A 23,765-nucleotide genomic window follows, 5' to 3' on the forward strand; every position below is an offset into this window, starting at 1 on the left:
AGTGCAGACGAAAGGTACTCTTTTGAGAGGGGTGATAGTGATACTATAGTTTTGGAAAGCTTTCAAATTTGAAGATCTGGCAAAGAGGAAAGTTCCGTCTTTAATTTTGCTTGCCAGGGTTTCCATTTTTTTAATGTGAAACCAAAAGGCAGGATCTAAGCTCCATGATCCCCTGCTGAGAAAATGGCAGTTCCCTTTATTATGTTGGTTTTATATTAAGCTGAGAAGCTCCTTGTGGAGAAAGAGAGGGGGGGGGTAGGCATGTTCTTCTCTTCTTCCCCCCCCCCCCCTTTACCTATGGCTGTTAATGCAAGTCATTTTCATTTGAGAGTAAAGGACCACATTCCATTTGTCTTCTGGGATTTGAAGAATGAGACTTTCTTCATCAGGGTTTAATCAGCAAATTCAGGAAGGTAACAGTTGTTTTGCTATTTTCTTTTTCTTAGCATTTTTTTTACTTTTAATTTTGCAATCTTCTGAAGTTAAGAAAGACCTTTGAATAGGGAAGAAGAAATGTTTGAATTCTGAACTTTGGCATGCATGTGCTGGTCCTCTGCTGTCTCTGCCGCCTGCTGGAAGCCGTGTTGTTTACTTTCCCCTCATAGTGAACAGGAAACTATGCCCGCATCATTTCTCTTGCTTTTTTTTTATTTTAATTTGATTCTATTTTTTCCCATATATGCTCAAGAAAACAGTTCACAAGAAGAAGTTTCAAGGATAATATAGAATTTCAAGATGCTATGTAAGTATTCAGGTTGTTTTTTCCCCAGTGATATGTAGTCATAGAACTTCCTTAAATCTGTCATTTCTGTATTGCTGAACTTCTTACTAGTTTATTTGTTAATGAATGAATTGCTGATTGACCAGCTGAACCACGTCACAGCTAAGAGCACTCTATAATTAACTGTATGTTTTGTTTCAAATATTTCAGTGGGCTGTTGGTGTTTATGATTCCTCTACAGGTTTCTTCTTCGACCAACAAGGTAATTGATGCTTGTATACCAAACTATCCGAGCTTATCCCCTCAGCTCATCTGTCAGCTACACAATGCAACTATGCATGTAAGTTAATGCAGTCTAGATTACTTTCTTTTTATGGAATTTTAGTTGTTTGCTTATCCAGGCGTTTATTCTTTCAAGTACAGGCAGGTGTAGAAACAGATGAAGTATATGCTCAAATGACTTTGCAGCCACTGAGTCCGGTATGAGAACTCAACGTTGTTTGAGGATTCAGTGCTTGCTAATCTTCTCATTATATACTTGTTGTCTTGAACGCATTCTCGTAGCAAGAGCAAAAGGATGTGTACCTATTACCTTTAGAACTGGGTATTCCTAGCAAACAACCAACCAATTATTTTTGTAAAATACTGACAGCAAGTGACACAAACACTCATGGAGGATTTTCTGTTCCTTGCCGGGCTGTAGAAAAAGTCTTTCCTCCTCTTGTATGTTTGAGCCAGTTACAAACAATTTAATTAACTGCTTTAGAGTTTAATTGAATTGGTTGATATCACTTTTTATTATTTTAAAATTTTTGTTGCACCTCCAGGATTACTCTCAGCAACCTCCATCTCAAGAGTTAATTTCTCGGGATCTTCATGATAATGAGTGGAAATTTAGACACATTCCGAGGTAATTGATTAAAATAACTTTCTTCGAGATTGTGTTCCAGTTTTTTTTCTTGAATAATTTTCAAAATTTCATGGTTTTGATTTTTTATTTGTCATCACATCTTTTATTTTATATTCAACTTATTTACTTTTCCAAGAAGCTGTTAGTTTAGTTTTGAAGGTGCTATAACATTTCTTAACCCTTTGGGCGTTTGATACAGTTGTTTCTAAAAGTTTAAAACAAAATGCTATTCTCTGAGTGATAGATGATGACCCAAGAAATATGTTCATATGCTTGGAATGTTGCATTCACTATGAGACAGTGGGAGCTGTTTTGGTGAACCAGTTGATATATTATGCGGAGATATACGCTTTCTTATGTGATGAAAAGATTATGAATTTCAACGGGTGTAATTACAACCTCTGATCAGTTTGTCTCTGTGCTCATTTGCAGGGCAGCCAAAGAGGCATCTTCTTACAACTGGGTGGAGCATTTTTGTTAGTGCAAAGAGACTTGTTGTTGGTGACTCAGTCCTTTTTATATGGTAAATAGGCTTTCCTGTCTTCCATATAATTTATATAATTTATTTTACTTAGTTTATAATCGAAGTACCTTTGCTTTGTGATTGGCTTAAGAAGTATCCTGCAAATAGCTTTCAAATCACTTATGGGACTTGAAACTGTTAGTTGTAGATGATAAAAATTAAAGATTTAAATTATTGTAAATATTACATGATATTAGTTTAGGTTAAAAGATCCTTTACACCCTAGTCAAATGACTACTCAAACATCATCCGAGACCAGTTTAGGAGTCACAATTATTGTCTCCAAGTCACCTGGAGAAGGAAGAAACAATCGGTTGTTGCCAGAAATTGTGCAGAAGCAGAGTATATGGCCCTTGCACTTGGAATTATTGAAGGTATATGGTTGAAAAGGATGCAGGTTAAATTAGAGATAAGTTGTAACATCCCAAACTATGGGTTAGTGACTAAATGGTAAAGTTTCAGAATTTGGTGATTAAAGTAGAAGAATAGATTAGTTCAATGATTTATCTGGAAATAAATCCTAAAAGTTGTTAGTAATTATCAAATGAAGTAGATGACAAAATGGTCATTTAACTAATAAATGAATTAAAAATAAATATGATAAGGATATATATGTTAGAGGGGATAAGGATGAAGAGATATTCTCTTCATCTTCTTCTTCTTCTTCATGTACGAGAGAAAGAAAGAGCCAAGCAAGCAAAGGTGAGTTCTCTAATTTCTTGATTGTTTGTTGATTTTAAGCATGAGTTTTGATCTTTAGAGGATAACTAAGCTTAAGGAAAGCTTAAGTTATCTTAAAATCAAAAGATGAAGAAGTTATAAGAGATTTAAGAAAACGAGTTTTTATATGAAATCATGGAATAGAGTTGATAAGTTGAATTTTAAGTTGAATTTGACTTGTCATCTATGAGAATAAGAAGATAGAAGTGTTAGAATTGTATTTAGAACATATGGAAAATTGAGTATGATTCTTGAATTTCATATGAAGGATAGGATTTTGAAGTTATAGATGATTTTCATGGATATAAGTTAGTTTAAGTAATGGTAGTTGAGTTTAATGACATGGTAGAGGTTTAAAATAGAAGAATTGAAGGAAAAATTGATGATTTTCGAGCTTAAAATACAATTTCTGGGTAGAGGGAACCGATACCCTATGAATGGGAATCGATTCCCCTCTTGAACGAAAAATTCCAGTATGTTTAGGGGTATCGATTCCCCCCTAAATGAAAATATAGAATTTGATTCATTAAACCGGTTTAAGTTATTAACATCAGTTTAAAGTTTAGGCTTCTGATAGTTGTTTTGAAATGATATATTATGTAGATATTGAGCCTAAACAAGTTCCGGAATAATCAAAGGATTATAATCGAATCAAAGCAAGGCTGAGGTGAGTGCATACTAGTGATATGTAGTGTTTAATGGAAATAAGACTTGCGATGAGTCTATTTCCTAGAGTAATATGCATGAAGTCATGGACATGATTATGTGTTGTTATAATTATATGTGATTATCTGTATTACATTGATTGTATGTATGCATGACTAAAGATAATGATATGCTTTGTATATGTTATGTGATTATGAATAGGTAGAAAGGAAACAAATGATGATATAAAAATCTATTATAAGATATATGATATGAAAATATGATAGTGAGCTATGTGAAAGAACTATGAGATATATGAGTCATATAGAAAATATATGCGAACAAGATATGACATCTATGTTTATATGAAACAATGCAAGGTGATATGAGCTATGTGAGATATGAATATAAAATCATATGAGAAGTGAAAAGAATTACATGAAAATAGACTAAGTGATTACATGTATATGTGAAAGAAACTATATGATACGATCTATGTGATTACATGCAACATATGATATTAGATATATGTTTACACATACATGTGGTATGTGATAGAAGAGAAGGAACATGTGATTATGAGATCAATGATTACACGTACATGTGATACGTGACTGAAAAGAAAAGATATGTGTTTATAAGAGAAAGAATATGAATAAGTAATGTGAACTGTTATAAATGATAATGCCCATGTTATGTGATATGAGAGCTAGGGGTATAGTTGGCATGCCAAGGGTCGAGGGTTTACCTATGTTCTTCGGGACATATGGACTGTTTACCTATGTTCTTCGGGACATATGGACTGTTTACCTATGTTCTTCGGGACATATGGACTGTTTACCTATGTTCTTCGGGACATATGGACTGATTACTTAGGTTCTTCGGAATCTATGGACTGGTCCTTCGGGACATTGATCGAGCTGTGGTGACAGCATATATGTGCACAACCTCAATGTACTAACATACCTTAAGTTCTCAAAAGTATACATGGGCTAATACATGGTCTTTACAGAGAGTAAATAAATAAATTGATTTGCTACTATGTATGTTTTGTTGTGAAGTAGTATATTTGTTCCATGGTATGTAGAGAAATGTTCGTTATATATATACTTATACGATAAAAATGTATTAAAAGTACTTGTATTATCTTATGTTATCATGTATATTGAATTATATGCGACCCGATTGAATTCATAGATTGAATGTTTATATTTATGAGAAATGCATTATTATTATGTTTTATATGCCTCACTAAGTCAACGACTTAGCGTGTGATTGTTTCACACGTAGGTTTCGAGAAGAGTAAAGAGTAATGCGGAGCAAGACAGGTCAGTTCTCCTTACCAAATGTCAGATCAGAAAATATATGTACTGTATATAGAGTGTAGTTGGCATGTAGTTTAAAGATATAAATTGTATGAACTCTGATATATTTTTTTAAATGTTTTGAATAGGTTAAATGTTATAAATTTTTTTAAATTACTCACTATTTTATACGAATGATTGTTTTGAAAAGTCAATGTGACACTTCGGACTTGTATCCGGGTCGGATACGGGTTGGGGGTGTTACATAAGTAAGGCAATAAGTTTGAGCTACTTTGTGATAGTCAATATGCAATTAGTAAGGCTAAAAATCCAGTTCACTGAAACTCCGTAAAATGCTATATTTATGGCCTTTTTACTTAAGTTATTGGTTGTCTAAAAGCCCATATAAGATCATATAGTTGCATGTGGAGGATATATTTTTTCGTGACATTTTATTTTGAAATTGGTGTTGCGTCATGGGAAAGGTGTTTTGTTTGATGATGTATAGTATTTGGGAGCAAGGATGCGCGAGGAGAATTGCCATGACAAATTGGATATGCTGAGCAAAATGCGAATGTCGCGACAACTCATACGACATTTTTGGGCAGAAAAGACAATATATTTTTATAAGAGCCAACTGTCTTTGTCTACACGTGCTCTGTGCTGCAGCCTCTTAGGAGGGGACCACTGCCACCTTTGTACCACCCCTTATGTGAAGGGAATGAACCTTGGGGTACAATGGGAATTTTGACAAAAATCCCTAGGTTTATTCCCACTATAAATAGGATTGATGGTCACCATATTTGGGAGATTTGATTTTGAAACTTTTGAGAGGAGAGGCGGCTGGAAGAAAAGTTCCACATTTTTTCTTCTCTTCATCTTTACGTGGTGTTCCTCCCATAGTTACATAAATCACTCAATAGCCCATGATATACGTACTGTACGTTGCGATCCAAAAAGCGGTATGAACGCGTTCCACCCCATGAATCTCGTTTTAGTTCGTCCGTTCCAATTCACGGTTCGTTCGCGTACCGGAACGGTGAAATTAGTGTACCAAAAACCCATAGCGAAAATAATGGAAGCATAAACCCCATGAAAGCAAACCAAAGAAAGAAGAAACCCATCACAACAAACCAAAGAAAACAAAAACCCTCACAGCAGAAGAAAAGGAAACAAAAGCCCATCACAACAAAAACAAAGAAACAAATATAGGGGTAAGGATTCAATAGGAGAAGGGGCGGTAACGAAGACGGTGGAAGGGCCGATCTCCCCAGTCGGCGGTAGAGTCGACATATTTTTTTGATAGGTAATTTGGTAAAGGAAAAGAAAGGAAGATGAGGAAGTGTTGAAGTGTGAGAAGAAAAAAAGTAAAGTTAATATTTCAGAAACCTAAGTAAAGACCAACTCTTTTTACTGTTGCATTTTTACTGTTTAAGATATTGGTTTAATTATAAATTTAGTCCTTCAACTTTGAAGTATTGAAGTTATTGAATGAAATCTATAGTATTGAAGTTACTCTAAGATATTTGAAGTCTTGAAGTTACTTATAAAATTTGATGTAGAAAAATAACAACCTAAGAAACTGGTACATCGTACCGGAGCGATCCGAAATGAGTCTACCCCCTCTCGTACCGAATTTTAGGGACCTAGCGAATTGCGATCCCGTTCCACGTTCCCGTACCGGAGTGTACCGCAATCCATGTGACTATGGTTCCTCCATTAACAAGTTCGAGGGAGTGGCAGGCTAGGCGTCTGAGAAGAGCTAGTGAATTAAAGCGGTTCGTGGTGGCCGAGGGGAGCTCCAACAGCGCACGTCGAAGGCTTTTCCTCCATCCCTTTGCTGTTTTTTTATCACTTATCATATTTGGGTTGTATGGAACGAATGAATTTTATGATTTGTTTCATGGATTATTCGAACCCCACCATGAACTAGCTTTATTTGGTGGGAGTTCACTATGGATGATTAAGTTTTCTTTAATAGATGGTTTGTTTTCTTTTTGTGTTTTTATTTGTTTGCTTATTGTGCTTAATGACTTAAGGTTGTAGGAGTTATGAGAGTAGCCAATTCTTAGGAAAAAACCTTAGTGTTCGAGAGAAACTAAAGATGATCAACGTATGCAATAAGTTTTAGATAGTAACTATACCTAATCCAACCTTAGACATAAGGCTAGGATTTCAATCGACTAAAAAGAGTAGTCTCGGTCGAGAGGCTAGATGCTAGTGCTGACGCTGAGTGCTATTGCCGTGACATATTCTGTTGATATGCACCAATAGGATCCCTGCACCTGCTAACGCCGAGAGGTATTGCCATGGCATTCTCAACCTGTCGAGTCCATTGACTAGAGATAGCATAGGGCATTTTAGTAAACTCTGTCGGGGAAGTAAGACATAGAAGTATGACCATCGTGAGAAGATAGACTTAAGTTTCCTAAGTGACTTCTATCATTCATTCCCTTTGTAACTTGTTCTGTGAGGATTGTCAAGTCATTCTATTCAAATATAGTGTTTACATTTTGTTTTGCCTTTACATTTTCATTTGATTGCACTACACAATTTATTTTTCCACGATATTTCCATCCTTTTTGTCAAAACATCTCCATTTGCTGCCACATCACACTATCATTCCATCCCCATCAACATACATTTCACATTGCCTCAACATTCTCATTAATACATACCATCATACTAACTATACTTAGATAAAGTAGTTCTTTGCTTTGATTAAACTTATAAATTTACTCCAATCCCTGTGGATACGATACTCAATCATCATTGTATTACTTGTTCGATTGTGTATACTTGCACATACTTCGCGTCCATATTTAGTACTCACAAAACGCGGACATTAACCATGACAGAACTATGCATGTGGAGATTGATCGACATTTCTTCTTAGAAAAAGTTAATAGTGGGATAGTAATGAAGGGGGTTTTTAACGAGACCTTCTACTCATAAAAAAATAGTGGGGTAGTAAAGCTGAACTTTGTTTCTACTAAAAATCAGCTAGCTGATGTCCTCACCAAAGCACTGCCAAGAGTTATCTTCGATGAAATCATATTCAAGCTGATGTACTCACCAGCTTGAGGGGGAGTGTTGGTTGTAGATGATCACTATACAAAATACTCTCCTCAATTTTCTATAGAAACAATCTAGTGAAATCATCCCGTATGGTTTGACAGCATATAATTTGTGATTGCATTTTATTTGTATATGGATATATCTTCTCTATAAAAGTATCGGTTTCTATTTTCACTTCTGAAATGATAAACTTACTAGAAGTGGCAATTGTATCATTTAGTGTCAAGAAAATTTGTGTCATTTTTTATTTGGGCTGCTATAGGTTTGGATTTTTGTGTTAGACGCTCGGATTTGGGTTATTCTGTATTCAAATTGTTGAGTTTTAAAGTCAATTCAATATAAGTTTGTCATTTTGGGCGGCTTATTTGCCAAATGGGGTTGGGTAGGCTCAGTTTAGGTTTGGATATGCTTTTTCAGCTCTAATGAATGCCATTGATAGTTGGCAGTGGCTACTGAAACTTTCCTGCTTTTCTTCCCATTCTACTGATCATTGAGCTTGCTAAGTTGCCTACAATCTTTCTGGTTTTTCTCTTATATGTTCTTTTGAATCAGGAATGAGAAGAATCAGTTGTTGTTGGGTATCCGCAGAGCAAGTCATGCTCAGACTATTATGCCTTTGCCTGTTTTGTCAAGTGATAGCATGCACATTGGTCTTCTCACTGCAGTGGCTCATGCGGCTGGAACTAATAGCTGTTTTACTATATTTTACAACCCAAGGCCAACTACCTATTACTAATTGAAAAGTACCCATGCTGTTACAACATAATTTCTTTGTCATTTACAGTAGCTTGGTTACAGGGCTAGTCCTTCAGAGTTTGTCATTCCTCTTGCCAAATTTGTTAGAGCAGTTCATCATGCCCAGGTTTCTGTAGGTATGCGGTTTAGGATGCTGTTTGAGACTGAAGAGTCAAGTGTCCGCCGGTGGGTCTTAATTCTCTCAATCTTTTCCTGCTTCTGCGAAACACTTATATTTCTTGGTGTTTTCTTCTGCAGTAATTACTATTTTCCTTAAGTAAATGTTTCTTTTATTGTATCTGTCAATTGACTGTAGTATTATTAGCAAATATAAATGGCCGATTGTTGACTTGAGTGCTTTTGTATCAGATATATGGGTATAATAACTGGCATTAGTGACTTGGATCCTGTTCACTGGCAAAATTCACATTGGCGTTCTGTCAAGGTTTGTTTGAAGTTTCTAAGTGCATTATTTGAGTTTTCAATGTTATTTCTTTTATTCTTTCTTTTTGGCTTAAAAAGGCAATTTGTTCATTACTATCTGACATGAACACCTTTATTAATCCCAGGTTGGCTGGGATGAATCCATTGTAGGGGAGAGACAACCAAGAGTGTCCTTGTGTTTGGTGGTATTGTACTCTACTTGTACTTGGTATCTATGCAATAAAATTTTGAGGCACTCTTTTCCTCCTTCTAATGTCCATTGAACCACTCTTGTAGCTTGACGGTTATGAAGGGGATTTTTAATGAGGCCTCCCTTTTTATCAACAAAAAAAAAAATTTCCTTGTGGGAGATAGAACCATTAACCTTCCCTATGTATCCATCACCTTTCTCCCTGGGATTGAAGCGACCATGGCCGTTTGCACCACCCTCCTGCCATTGTATGCTTGAATCTTTGCTAAGGATGCTTTGAAATACACATAATATCTTCTTGAGTAGACCTGAAATTAGTTCTCTATTTCTTACTAAACAGTTTATTTGTATTGCCAGCTTTGAAAGATGGAGATATGAGTATCAGTTTCCAACTGATGTGGCTTGAAGGTGCGCTCAGAGATCAAGGGATTCAATCTTTAAATTTACAAGGATTTGGTGTTGCCCCGGGATGACAAGGGTTGATAGTTCTTCAATACCTGTCGTACAACCTGATCTTTACCAAGCAATGGCTTCAGCCGCTCTTCAGGAAATGAGGACAGTTGATTCTTCCAAAGTAGGCTCTCAATCTGTCTTGCAATTTCAGCATCTGCAGAGCACATCGAATGGGTCATCTGCTCTAATTCAGAGGCAGATGTTACAGCAGTCACATACACAAAGTACCTTTCTTCAAAGTTTCCAGGGGAGCCAGGCCACTTCACAGGTTCAGCTTCTGCAGCAGTTGCAACACCCCAAATTGTACAATGATCAGCGACAACAGCAACAGTCTCAACAAACACAGAACCTGCCAAAGTTGTCTGTTCCACAGCAGTCTTCTAATGTAATTCCTGCTTTTACTACTGCATCACCCAACCAGACTCAGTTCTCATCTGTGCCAGCTGTTGCTTCACAATGCCAGCAGCAGACATCTTCTGTCCATCTTGGGAACCCTATAGCCACATCTGATGTTTCCTCTATGCAAAGTATCTTAGGTTCATCATCCAAGGTTGGAGCTTCCCATTTATTCAATTTGAATGGATCAAATCCAATCATTTCTTCTTCTTCTTCCAAGCCAGTAGCTACTGAACCACAGCTTTCTGCGGGAGCTGCTAGCTGCATACTGCCTCAGGGTGAAAAGTTGGTAACTGCACAGTCAAGACTTTCCAACTTATCACCTGCTTTTCCAAGAAGAGAGTATTCTGCTAACCACAGTTCGATTGAGCTGCAAGGCAATTCCGTTTGGGGTTAGCATTGATACCTCTTATCTTATGCTGCAGCAGGAGATGGCAAACCTGAAAAATATTGGAAATGAGAATGATTCATTGTCTCTTCCATATGCTGCTTCGAATTGTTGGCTATTAAGAGGGGTTTGAAGCTATTTTTGGAATAGGAGTGGGCATCAAGGGGAAGGCTAATCTTAGAATTTGATTGTTTAGTTGCTTTAGAATGGATTAAATATCCTGTTTCTTGTACTCCTTTGTTTAAAGCAGTGGTGAATGACTAATATTGTGTTAAGTAGGGGTGTGGTCATTAGGCATGTAAAGAGAGGTGCCAATCATAAGGCAGATGAATTTGCCAAATTGGGAATTGGTTTGGTTTGAAGAGGGGGTTTAAAGTAGGGATTGGTTAGGTGTCTTGTTCTGGGTTTTTTCTGTTAGGTGGTAGGAGATGTTCGGATGTAATTGGTATAATGTACTGTTGTTGTATCTGGCTTTTCAGTAATAAAATTTATGGTACTCTTTTACTCCTTCCAATGTCCGCTGAGCTACCTTTGTAGATTGGCGGTTGTGAAGGGTTTTTTTAACGAGGCTATCTTTTCTATCAAAATATATATATATATATATATATGCTGCTTCAAATTTTGCAAGTGCTCCTTGCATAGATTTTCCTCTTAATTCAGACATGACTACCTCAAGTTGTGTGGAGGAATCGGGTTATTTGCAGTCCTCTGAAAATGCGAACCAAGTAAACCCTCCTACTAGAGATGAACATTTGTCGGATTTCAATCCGATCCGGATCATCCGGATCGGTTTTTATCCGATCCGGATCGGTTTTTATACGATCCGGTTTTTTCTCATAGAAAAAAAATCGGTTTATAAAATAACCGGTTCGGTTTTTAACCGGTTTGGAGGGCCGGATATCCTAACCGGTGTAATCGGTTTCGGTTTTAAAAAAACCGGTTTTTTTAAAAAACCGATTTTAATATTCCAGATTGCTCATAGGGAACCGATTCCCCCCAAGGGGGTACCGATTCCTCACTGAATGGTTTGGCTCCGAGATTTCCAGAATGCTCGGAGAGAACCGATTCCCCCATAGGGGGTACCGATTCCCCCTATTCAACGATCGAAATATTTGAATTTTACACTTAGGGAACCGATTCCCTATGAGAGGAAACCGATTCCCTATGAGAGGGTATCGATTCCCCCACGCTCCAAGCATTTTTATTAAATGTTTTCACACTTAAACGGCTATATTATCTTCATTAATTATCACTAACGTTCAGAAGTGATTCAAGGTGTATTTAAGCAAGCTTAGAAGCCATTGATCAAAGACAAGAAACATCAAGCAACTAGAATCAAGAGAGAATCAAAGAGAAAGCATCAAACCTCAAGTTCGATAAATTCAAATACTTAATTGAAATACTTAATTAACTCAACATAATTGAAATACTTAAATACTTCCAAGTTTGATAAATTCAAATACTTAAAAACTTCCAAGTTCGATAAATTCAAATACTTAAAAACTTCAAGTTCGATAATTGAAACAAAGTTTACGATAATTGAAATAAAGTTATAAAATAAACTACATTGCCATCTCTTCTTCATCATCTTCGCCTTCTTCGTTTGGAGGGGATATTCTAAGTTCGACTTCTTCAATGTGTAAGTTTGCTTCCAAATCGGCATCAATTGCATCTTCTAGGGTGGTGATATGTTGCTTACGAGCCGCTCCATCCAAATAATCCTTTAAACAAATGCATACTTCCACCGACTCGGGACTTAGTCTTGATCTCCGTTGCGATATAACCCTGCCACTAACAGAAAAAGCGGATTCCGAAGCTACCGTAGAAGCTTGGACGGTTAGTAAATCACGGGCCATGGCAGCTAGAATCGGAAATTGTGCTTCCTTTTCTTTCCACCAAGCCAAAATATCCAAACTTTCAAACTCTTCAAATGTCATTTTTGATAGAAAATCGCATGACATATAATTTCCCAACTCGCTACTTGGGGTGGTAGTACGTGATCGTTTGGATTGGGAATTTACAAGAGTGTTAAAAAGATTCAAATTTATGTTACTTGGACGTCTACTAGATGATTCCGCATTCATTCTCATTTGATCGTGTATTACACTACTTGATCCGTATTTAGTTAAATAAATTGCAAACATGTCTCGAAAACATTTGTTAAAATAATTTATTTGGTTTTGGACAAAGTTGGGTTCATCATCGGTTAGATTAAAAGCAAACGCAATTTGTTCAATTAGTGTTTCAACCCCACCAACATTTAACGTTGGGTTTAAAGCGGCGGCACAAGTAAAAATGGGGGGAATCTCCTTAAAATATTTTAAAAGTTTTTCCTTCATTGCAAAGCCAATTTCTTGAAAAACTTCGGTTTCAAATTCAAAGTCATTTAGTCGGGTAGCCAACAAAAATATTTGATTAAGAACCAACGGGCTAGTAGGGTAATAAACACCGGATAAAAAAGTTGTTGCATTTTTAAAAACCTCAAGCAAATCGGTTATTTTGGCTATAGTTTCCCAACTCGAATCCAGAAAAATGTTTGGGACATGACCCCTCTCGAAAAGCCGATCGTGAAATGTTTGCAATGTTTCCCTTTGCCTTAAGGCAGTATGCATCATCATCCAAGTTGAGTTCCAACGAGTTGGACAATCCAAATTAGGACCCAAAGCTTTTTTATTAACGGACTTACAAAATCGTTTATAATCATTTAGTCTTTTGTTGTTGTTACAAAGAACCGATTTTATCATTGTTTTAAATTCTAATCTAATCGGCTCAATAACCTCCAAACCGGCTTGCACGGATAAATTAATTATGTGTGCAACGCAACGGGTATGAAAAAACGCACCGTCTAAAATCGGTGAAAGTAATATTTTCAATCTTGGAACCGCGTTTGTATTATTCGATGCATTATCAAAGGATATAGAAAAAACTTTATTTTCTAATTTATAAAGACAAATTACCCTTTTTAAAAGTGTAAATAAATTAGCACCGGTATGCGGCTCACCGAATAATTCAAACGGGATTGTTCTTTTCATCATTTGCCAATTATCTTGATCTAACCAATGTGACGTAACGGCTAAAAAAGAATTTCCGGTATTATGAGGGGAACTCCAAACGTCACATGTAAGCGACACACCATAACGGTGTTCTTGGAATCCTAAAATCATTTTTTCCCTCGCCGTACGCCACATTTTTATAGCATCTCTTCTAAGGGTAGTACGACTTACTTGAGTATAACGTGGTTGCATTAGTTGTTGAATTGTTATCGTGAAATCTTCATCATCAAAGTGGTCGAACGGCAATGCTTTTGTAATCACGAACTTTGTAAACGCTTCTCGTAATTTTTCGTTGTCGTAAACAAAAACACCACCTTGCGGTGTAAGATTCGATTGACTAGGATCCGATCTTGAGCGAAGTGCCTTGCATGATTTTTTCAAATGGTTCTTCAACGTTGTGTTTCCTTCCGATGCAAGAAACTTTAGACAAAGTTTACAACGCGCCCTCCTCGAGCCATTTGACATCTCACATAAATCGTAGTGATCCCAAATGTCTTTGTTTCGAGTGAGAAATTTGTAATCAACCAAATACATCCCCAACCTATTTATACATGTTTAGGGTGGTAAAATGGTAATTTTTTAAAGAAAAAAACGGTCAAAAACGGTCACAAAACCCCCCCAACGGCTATATTAACGGCTAGTTTTTTAAACCCATACCGATTTTTTTTTCCGGATAAAAACCGGTTTTTTATCCGGTAAAAAAACCGGTCTAGGTTTTTTTCTCCAAACCGGTTAAAATAACCGGTTTAAAAAAAATCCGATCCGGTTTTTCCCAAATCCGGTTTCGGATATTTTTTTCGCAAAATCGGATATTCGGATTTTTTGTGCACCCCTACCTCCTACTACAACCTTGAGAAGGTAATAGCAGTTTTCTTTTAATATATCTTTGCAAAATTATCTTTTTTCTTTTCAAAAAGGGTGAAACATGTTGCAGTGCTACATAAGGTTATTGAGGTGTACAAAACAAATATTGTGAGGCCACATTAATGATTAATCAAAGGTTAGACATGTGGAATTGTGGATTTTTTCCTTCTAATAGATCTCTAATATAGTGTCCAACAGACAACAGCAGATATGAGTTTGTTAACTGTAATTCTTTCTGTAGAACTAATGTGAGCTCTTTGGACGATGCCATTGCTAATAAAATCCATCTTTCTTCTTTTCCTATTTTGGTTAGAAAAGTCAACTAGTTAATATTTTTAGTATTTACTTATATAACAATCATATTATCATATATTGGTGATTTTGGAAACTAATTAACAGATTATGTCTAGTTTCTCCCATGGATAGCGATTCATGTGGTTTTTTTTATCTTAATCGTTTTTACAGGTTCACAAGTCAGGGTCCTTTGGGCACTCATTGGATATTTCCAAGTTCATCAGCTATGATGAGCTGCGCTGTGAGCTTGCTCAAATGTTTGGTCTTGAAGGCCAATTAGAGGACCCTCAGAGATCAGGCTGGCAGCTTGTATTTTTCGACAAGGAGAATGATATTCTTCTCCTTGGTGGTGACCCTTGGCAGTAAGTTCTAAACCATGCTTTTATGTTCGAATAATTGTTTGTGGTTTTGAGGTATTGATGGAAAAACATTCTTTATGTTATAATTGTTCACCAAATTTAAGACAACTGGGAGAACATTTTTTTCAATCACTATCACAAACAATAATAAAGTTCATCAAACTATAATTATCTTGAAACATCCTAATTGTTTGAAAATTTTCTCTAAGCATAAGTATTCAAATCTTTTTCAGTTATTATATACTTTTGTAATTATTGCACCAAATGTACTAATTCATCTGCTTCATTAATAAATTTTATTATTTTTCAAACTGCAATGTTTTGAATCTATTCTTCAAGATAGTATTCCCAGCTTCAGAACCTTTCATGAATTTACTTTAAAATATCTCTCTTCAAGCATGATCTTCTTACTTGATGCAGCTCTCATTTTTTTTCCGGATTCACCCAATTAAGGTTTAAATTTGCATTTATTGTGCTATTGTGCTGCTGATTAGATTTCCTTCTCTGCAGGATCTTTAGAATATTTTTTTCTTTCTGATAGTTGAAGATTAATGGTTCTGAGATGATTAGTTTTGGGGCTTTTAAAATATCTGGCACTAGAGAGAATGAGTGCAATAGGTAGAGAGAGAATTAGAGAAAATTCGAAAAAGTCCAACGTCTCCGATGAGGAATGGACTGTGTTCATTGATAATCTTAGTAAGAGGGTTTCAAGAGGGGTGTTAAGGGATTGTTTTAGTCCTTATGGTCAGATTTTGAGAATTTTCATCCCACGTTTTTTAGAGAAACCAAATTACAAGTCTTCTACTTTTGCATTTGTACAATTTGTTGGTGAAGAAAGTAGAAAGAAGGAAATCTAGTTTGTGAATGGGAAGTGGATTGATGGGAGAAGAGTCTCAGCAGGGATTGCTAAGTATCAAAAGGCTAAGAGGAGGGAAGTTGCTGATGGGAAGAGGATGTTGGAGATTAAGTTAGGGAAACAGGATATTTCAAAAATTGGGAGGAATGTCGAGTTGATGAGAAGCATGAGGGATGGCAGATCGTAGAAGGATGTTGTTAATTATGACTATAATATGAGAAGAGAACTAGTGTCACGGGCAAACTTGGAGGGTTTAAAGCAGAATGCAACTGATGTGAGAAATATATGGGAGATGCATATTCCGTCAGACAATTCATAATGGGTTAAGCGACCATTAACAGTGATAATGAAATCATCTTTCGAGCATGATTCGATAAAAAGAAGCTTTGGAGATCGAGGGAGTGGAAGTCCAGGTATCGAGATAGGGTTACGCATGGAATGCTTGCATCATTACTTTTAATTCGGTTGATGATTTCTCATAAATGGATGAATAAGAAGGAAGAGTTCTTCTTATGCTTTGATTGGTTGGCTCCAGTAATGAACGATGATGGAGTTCCGTTGGCCCTTTGCCAGATAGAGATGTATGGATTGCCTCTATTGTGTTAAAATGAGGCATTCATGAAAAAACTTATTGGGAGGTGGGGAAAATTTATATGTTTTAATGAGGAATCAAAGAGAAGATCGAATCTCTTGTCGGCGAAAGTTCTGCTCAGGGTGGAGAGTCCTTTTGATGTCCCTGATACGGTTACAATAGGCTCTTATGGCAGATCGTTCAAAGTTAAGGTTTCTCTGGGGTCTGTTTTGAATAAACCAGAAGAATTGGGGAGGAAGATGGTTGAGAAATTTTTAAAAAGATTGAACAATGATTATGTCTTATCCGTGCAGGGAGATGGTCGGCGTCCTACTCTAGCAGCAGACAGAAATGAGATATCAGAGGAGTCTAGATTTAAAGTCATTTCTTGGTCGAATAATGGACAAAAATGTGGTGTGAATATAGTCAGTGGGGGACAAGTCCAATCGAGTAAGTCAACAACAAGAAATTCTAATTGTGGGTTGTCAGGTTTTTTGGAAAATAGGGAAAACCAGATTGGAAATCACGTGGGTCTGGGATTGAGGGAAACAAATGACCCGGATGATGAAGCCCAACCAGATGACAATGTGGTTGCTTTTACACCAATTAAGGAAATCTTTCCTAATGGGCCTGCATATAATCTAAAATGGATTGGGGGGAAATTTATACTCCAACCCAATTACATTTCAGCTAATTATATACAAGTTGCTGATGAGGGTGATGCTAGGTTGGTGAAAGAAATTACAGGGGGGAGAAGGAAGTGGTACAAAGTGAACAGGGTGTTGAAATGGATAAAGAGCAGTCTGTTGGCCCGAGAATTCTAGATGGGGATCATGTTTTCAGTACACAGATTTTTAAAGATTTAGAGGGGTAATGTTTATGTTGATCATACGGCTGGTTCAAAGAAGAAGAAGATGGTTATGGAGGATAATCTGTGTAGCCTCGATGAGGGTAGCTTCTCAAGTTTGAGTGTAAGAGATAGAAACTCTGTGAATCAAGATGGAATTAGTTCAGGACTAATTATGGATGGTCAGATTAAAGCAAAAGAGAATCATTTAGCCTCTTCAAAAATTCATGTTCAATTTCTTTCTCGGTCAAAAAGTTTAAATAACCAGAGAAAGTTAAGGATTGCTCCACGTCGTTCAGGAAGTGTGTGCTCGGATGGTGAAGTGTCTATCAGCTTTTATGATAGAATTTATAGAAGGGTGTTTAGAAGTATGGTCAAGGATTCTTTGGAACAAGTCGGGGCGTCTTCACAGTCTTCTCACTCTTCTGTTAAAGCTAGGAATGAAGTTGTTGCTACTAGGGAGGTTTGTGACATGTTGGGGATTACTTTTAAAGGGGGGCAACAACTTTTAGAGGAGGAGATCTTCAAGATGGAGGTGAAGGGGTCTGCAAAGGGATCTTGAGTGTTTTTATTGGATGGATTATGGTGTTTATGATATTCAATTCAAATGTCAAAGTTAAAAATTATTACATGGAATGTTATGGGTCTTGGGAAAAGAGAAAAAATCATAGCAGTGGCTAGACTTGTTAATAGAGATAAGTCGTTCATTTTACTACTATAGGAGAGAAAATTGAATGTTTGCCAAAGTGGACTATGGAGGAAATTAAGGGGCAATTTGCTGAAAGGTTGTAGTTTTCATCCAGCTGATGGATTTGCAGGTGGCTTGCTGTGTTTGTGGAATGAGAATTTTTTTTGAGGCCAGTAGAGAACATAATCAGAGTAGATTCACGGCATTATCAGGGAAGTTCAAGATGATAAACTTTGATTGTGTTATAATAAATGTGTATGGTCAATTAGTAGAGGCTGATAAAGAGGAGTTTTTCAGGGAGTTGATGTGTTTTGTGCAAAGTGTAGATCTGCCAGTTTGCATAGGGGGGATTTCAATGCTTATCTGGAACCAGAGGAAAAATGTGGAGTTGCACAGAATTGACATTCCATGGATCTATTTAGGTGTTTTGTACAACATTTTAATCTTATAAATATACCATTAGTAGGAGGGAGATTTACTTGGTGCAATAATATAGTCTCCCACTTGGGTAAGGCTCGATCAGTTTCTAATAAGTGGTTCCTTCCTAAATCACTTTCCAAAAGTGATCCTTACAAAAATCCCTCTCGGATCATAATCCAGTGGTGCTAGTAGAAGAATGCAAAAGCTGGGGACCTAAGCCTTTTTGATTATTCAACTACTTGTTAGAGGATAATGGTCGAAGGGGATTGTTTAGATTACTTCAAGGAACCAAACAGGTGATCAGGAAGTGGCCCAGCAGAAACAATAGGGGGATTTCTGAAGATATTTCAGAATTGGAAGGCAGGATAAATGATCTGGAATTGAAGTTACAAGGTGGGGGGATTTCTACTCAAGAATGGGATCTGTTGTTACAATCGAGGAATGAATTATGGAATTTGCATAGGAAGGAGGAAAATATATGGTTGCAGAGGTTAATATTGAAGTGTATAAAGGATGGGGATAGAAATACGAAGTTTTTTCATTTATGTGCACTTAATAGAAACAGAATTAATGCCATTTCGGCATTGAAGGTGGCTGGTGAAGAAATTTTAGATCCGGATTAGATGAGAGCCTTTGTCTTCGATTATTTCAAGGATAATTATAATACAAAAGCAACGCTAGAGGTGTATGAAATCAATCTTAATTTTTCGAAATTGACAGATGAACAAAAGAATGGTCTTGAGGTCAAATTTTCAGAACAGGAAGTGTGGGAAGCAATATTTTATTCGGACAATGTCAAAGCCCCGGGCCCAGACGGTTTCACGATGGGGTTTTTTAAGAAATTCTGGCATATCCTGAAGGTTCATATTATGAAATTTGTGGATGATTTTCATAGTGGAAGGAAGTGGGAGCATGGGGTCAATCATGCATTTATAACATTAATCTCCAAGAAATTAAATCCTGAAGGTATTGAAGACTACATACCAATAAGCCTAGTTGGCAGCTTATACAAATAATTTCCAAAGTTTTATCGAGAATACTTGTTTCAGTTATTAAAGTCATAGTCAGCCCTTCGCAGTTTGCCTCCTGGTAGACAATTGCTTGACTATGCTTTTCTGGCCAATAAATCCATAGATTTTTGGACGAAAAAAAGGGAGGAAATGAGTCGTTTTCAAAGTTATTTTCGTAGAGCATATGATTCGGTGGAATGGTCGATTTTATTGAGATTATTGAAAGTTATGGGTTTTAGGGATAAGCGAATTTCATGGATTGAATATTGTATTTCCTCTGCCTCAATCTCGATTTTAGTGAATGGGTCTCCAACAGAGGAATTTCATATGGGCAAAGGGTTGAGACAAGGCTGTAGTTTGTCCCCTCTTCTGTTTAATATAGTTGGGGAACTTTTAAATTTAATGTTGATTAAGGCTGTTGATCTTGATCCATTTGAAGGGTTCAGAATTGGTAGGGCTGATAATCTTTTCCATTTGACTAATTTACAGTTTGCAGATGATCTAATCCTATTCTACAGAGATTCTCCTACTCATATTCTTAATATTAGGAGTGTGATGAGGGTTTTTAGTCTAATGTCAGGGCTACACCTTAATCTGTCCAAGAGTAAGATGTTTGGTGTTAATATGGAAGATGACATTGTAAAAGAATGGGCATATTTAGCAGGCTGTGGGGTGGGATCATTTCCTATGACGTATCTTGGTTATCGATAGGTGCAAAGAAAAAAATTCAGAGTTTCTGTGGGAGCCAGTAATCCAGAAATTTAATAACAGATTAGCAGGTTGGAAAGCTTCCTCATTATCGATGGCTGGAAGATTGGTGTTGGTGAAGTCAGTGTTGTCCTCCTTGCCGATTTTCTTCCTCTCTATTTTCAAAATTCCGTTCAAGGTAAATCAGAAGTTGAATTTATTGATGGCTAAATTCCTTTGGGGGGAAGAACCAACAAAGAAACGGATTCATTGGGTAAATTGGAAAATGGTGTGTCAACCCTATGAAGATGGTGGTTTGGGAGTCTTGGATCCGAGTTTGATTAATAGAGTGTTGCTTGGGAAATGGGTTTGGAAGTTTGCAAATGAAAAAGACTCTCAGTGGAAAAAGTTGTTTTGTTGCTAACATAATGTCATTAATTTATCTCTATCAATAAGTAAGGTCGTTTCTCCTCAAGATTCATGGATATGGAGAGGTATTCTGAACAATTATGAGAAAAAAGACGAGATTGGGGAGTGTTTGAGGTCTAATTCGAAGATCCAAGTAGGAAATGGTAGGTCAATTGCATTCTGGAATGATGTTTGGGTGAATGATCTTACCTTAAAGAATCATTTCCTTAGGATTTTTGCTTTATCGAATAATAAATGGGGGAAAGTGGCTGACTTTGGTTGCTTTGAAAATAATTGTTGGATTTGAAATATTCAGTTAAGGAGGAATTTATGCGACTGGGAATTTGATCAGTGGATTACTTTAATGTCTTTGATTGACAATATAGTTTTGACTGATTCAGTGGATGATTTTCTTGCATGGTCGGGGAAAGGTGATGGTTTGTTCTCGATTAAGTCTTGTAGACTGACACTTTCTTGCAGATCTGGAGGTAATTTTCAGTGGAACAAGTGGGTGTGGTCTCGATTGGCTCCTCCTATAGTTGAAACATTCCTTTGACAGATATCTCACCAGAAATTGGTTGTTAGAGTGGAGCTGAAGAAAAGAGGGGTTCCCTTGGAAGATGTTCTTTGTCCTTTATGTCATAAGTATGAAGAAACAATTCAACATCTTTTTATCTCATGTTCAGTTGCAGGGGAGCTGTAGAATAGATTCCTAAGGTTATGGGATCTCTTCAGTTTTTCCCCAACTCTTCCCTACTTTGTTCTTGGTCTTATCTAAGAGCTTACTCTTCTATTTGGAAGTTTATCCCGAGAGTTGTTTTGTGGTCATTATGGAAGATTAGGAATTCGATGGTGTTTGAAAACTAGAAATTTGACAGTTCTTTATTTCCAGATTTAGGCTGGCTAAATGGTTTTTAGCTAAATTCCCTCATGCTAATATTCAGGCTGACTTACTAGTAGGAGATCAATTGCTTGTAGACATGATTCCTATTAAAACTTCTAAGAAGAAGAAGGTTCACTGCTGGTTTCCACCTCCACCTGATTTTTTTAAATTCAATGTGGATGGGGCGGTAAGAGGTGATGGGTTGCAAGGTGGAATTGGAGGAATTTTGAAAGATTCGAATTGCTCTACTTTAACAACTTTCTCTACTGCTGTGGGACCAGGTCCTCCTACGTTCGTGGAGTTGAAAGCCATTAAAGGCATTGATTTATTCCTTTCTTCTGAACTTTGAAGGGAAAACTTATCTTAGAGATTGATTGTAAAACAGCAGTTGACTGGATTTTGATGCCATTTTTTGCCCCTACGTTTTTCAGTTCTTTGGTTGGGGAAATTGGGGCCCTAGTTTCTGCTAGGGAGATTATTGTTAGATTGATTCCTAGGAGTTGTAATTGGGAGGCAAACAAGTTAGCGAAGGAGGGGATTGGATGAATGTTTGGAGCTTTATTGATGTTTAGTTCTGTATTTTATTTCGGGGTGTTTATTGTGTAAGTTGTAATCTTATGTAATTATGGTTTATTAATAAATTTAGATACTCTTTTCCTCCTTCCGCTAGTAGCCTCTTCACAAGAGCCAACTAATAGGAAGATTTTTAATGAGGCCTTCTATTTCTATCAAAAAAATATATCTTTCACTAAGGGGCAGTATTAAATTCCAGATCTGACTCAAAATAATGAGGAAAGATGTTAAATAGGAAACCTTAGTTGTTGAGCAATCAATTGGTGATGCAAGCTTAAAGATACCTTGAAAGGCACTAGTAGGTTTTATTTTATCGACAGTGAATGCGGAGATGTGTAGAGTTTCATTACTATCAGCCGATTAAGTTTTGACATAGAGCTGAACTTTTAACTTGGGCATTAAAACAAATATTTAAGCCGCCCTTGTAAAATACTATCTACTGAAAATAAAACTTGCTATTTCCTTACACACGCAAAAAGTCAAAACTTGATTCTACCACCTATGTGAGGTCAGTAAATTGAATAACAAGCATAATATTCTCACATTATGGTATTTAATCTTCTTCTTTTGACATGTTTGTTGTCTGAATCAAAATGGAAGACTTGGTCGGTTTCGTGGAATTCTTATTTTGGTTTGGAAGTTCCTAGTTGATGTAGAACTGCTTTTTAGACTCATATTTCCTGAAAGGCTGAAAAAATTAGTGGAAGTCTTCTACGCATTTGTAATTTTTTTTTTGAATAGTCTAAGGGTGATTACAAGATAGTATCTGTTAAAATTCTTTCTTATCCATTGACAACGCACACCCACTCGTAGCTGCTTGATTACCTCTAGGGAGAATGAAACTCCCTTTAACTACCAAAGTCATTTGTAAACTTTTAAAATAACATCAGCAGTATTAGTCTTGTAGTGACCAAATTTAGGGAGAGAAGATGGAATCCAACAAATTCACCGACCAGCAGGATAAGCAAAATCAAGCTTGACCACTTAGAAATTCACCTAGTGTTTTCTCTTAGGAAATATGTCTATATATTTTGTCAATGAATGGAAATCAGGACTTAATGTAGCTTATCTCTAAGTAATGCACAGTGCTGGATAAGTTCAGTGATGAATACATTAGATTGCTCCCTTATGTTAAATTATGTATATGCAACTATTTTTCGCATGACTTTTGCCAAAGCATCAAAAGAAAAATTAAATCTTAAATTCTTTCTTCAGAGTTTTGCAATGGATTGTTCGAGATTTGATTTCGATAGGATTTAACATTTTTCTTTTTTCTTTTTGTTGCATGTTTTGTGAAAACCAGGGAATTCGTGAACAATGTATGGAATATCAAGATACTCTCTACAGTTGAAGTGCAACAGATGGGGAAAGAAGACCTGAATCCTGCCACATCTATCCCAAGCCCAGAGGTTACCCACCCCCACCCCCACCATTCCCAATAGCAGCAACCACTGCAAGATGACTCGCATGAGCCGGCATGAATTGAGAAGTTTAGGCAATGGAGTTGCATCATCTATTGGATCTCTTGAATACCAAAGGAAAATGCTCCTCCTGCTGAAGTTGGGGGAACTGGAAACCACATTTGCAGTGATCGAATGTTTAGCTGTTCTATGGTACTTTCATGAATTGTTAGAATTATGTTGAAACTTCACCGTTTTTGTTTTGCAAGACTTCTGTTGAAAGCTTGGGTATCAGAATACCAGTGTAAAATTGTAACAGGAAAACATCCCCAACTTACATATAAG

The 23,765-nt window shown here is 36.7% G+C and overlaps 1 pseudogene; it reads left to right on the top strand.

The window, feature by feature from the left end:
* The first annotated feature begins 38 nt into the window (after positions 1–38).
* LOC120138398 lies at positions 39–23,664 on the top strand (annotated as a pseudogene).
* Positions 23,665–23,765: the final 101 nt, after the last annotated feature.

Source organism: Hibiscus syriacus, unplaced genomic scaffold (assembly GCF_006381635.1).
Source record: "Hibiscus syriacus cultivar Baekdansim isolate YM2019G1 unplaced genomic scaffold, ASM638163v2 tig00110691_pilon, whole genome shotgun sequence".
In the NCBI taxonomy this organism is placed as follows: domain Eukaryota; kingdom Viridiplantae; phylum Streptophyta; class Magnoliopsida; order Malvales; family Malvaceae; genus Hibiscus; species Hibiscus syriacus.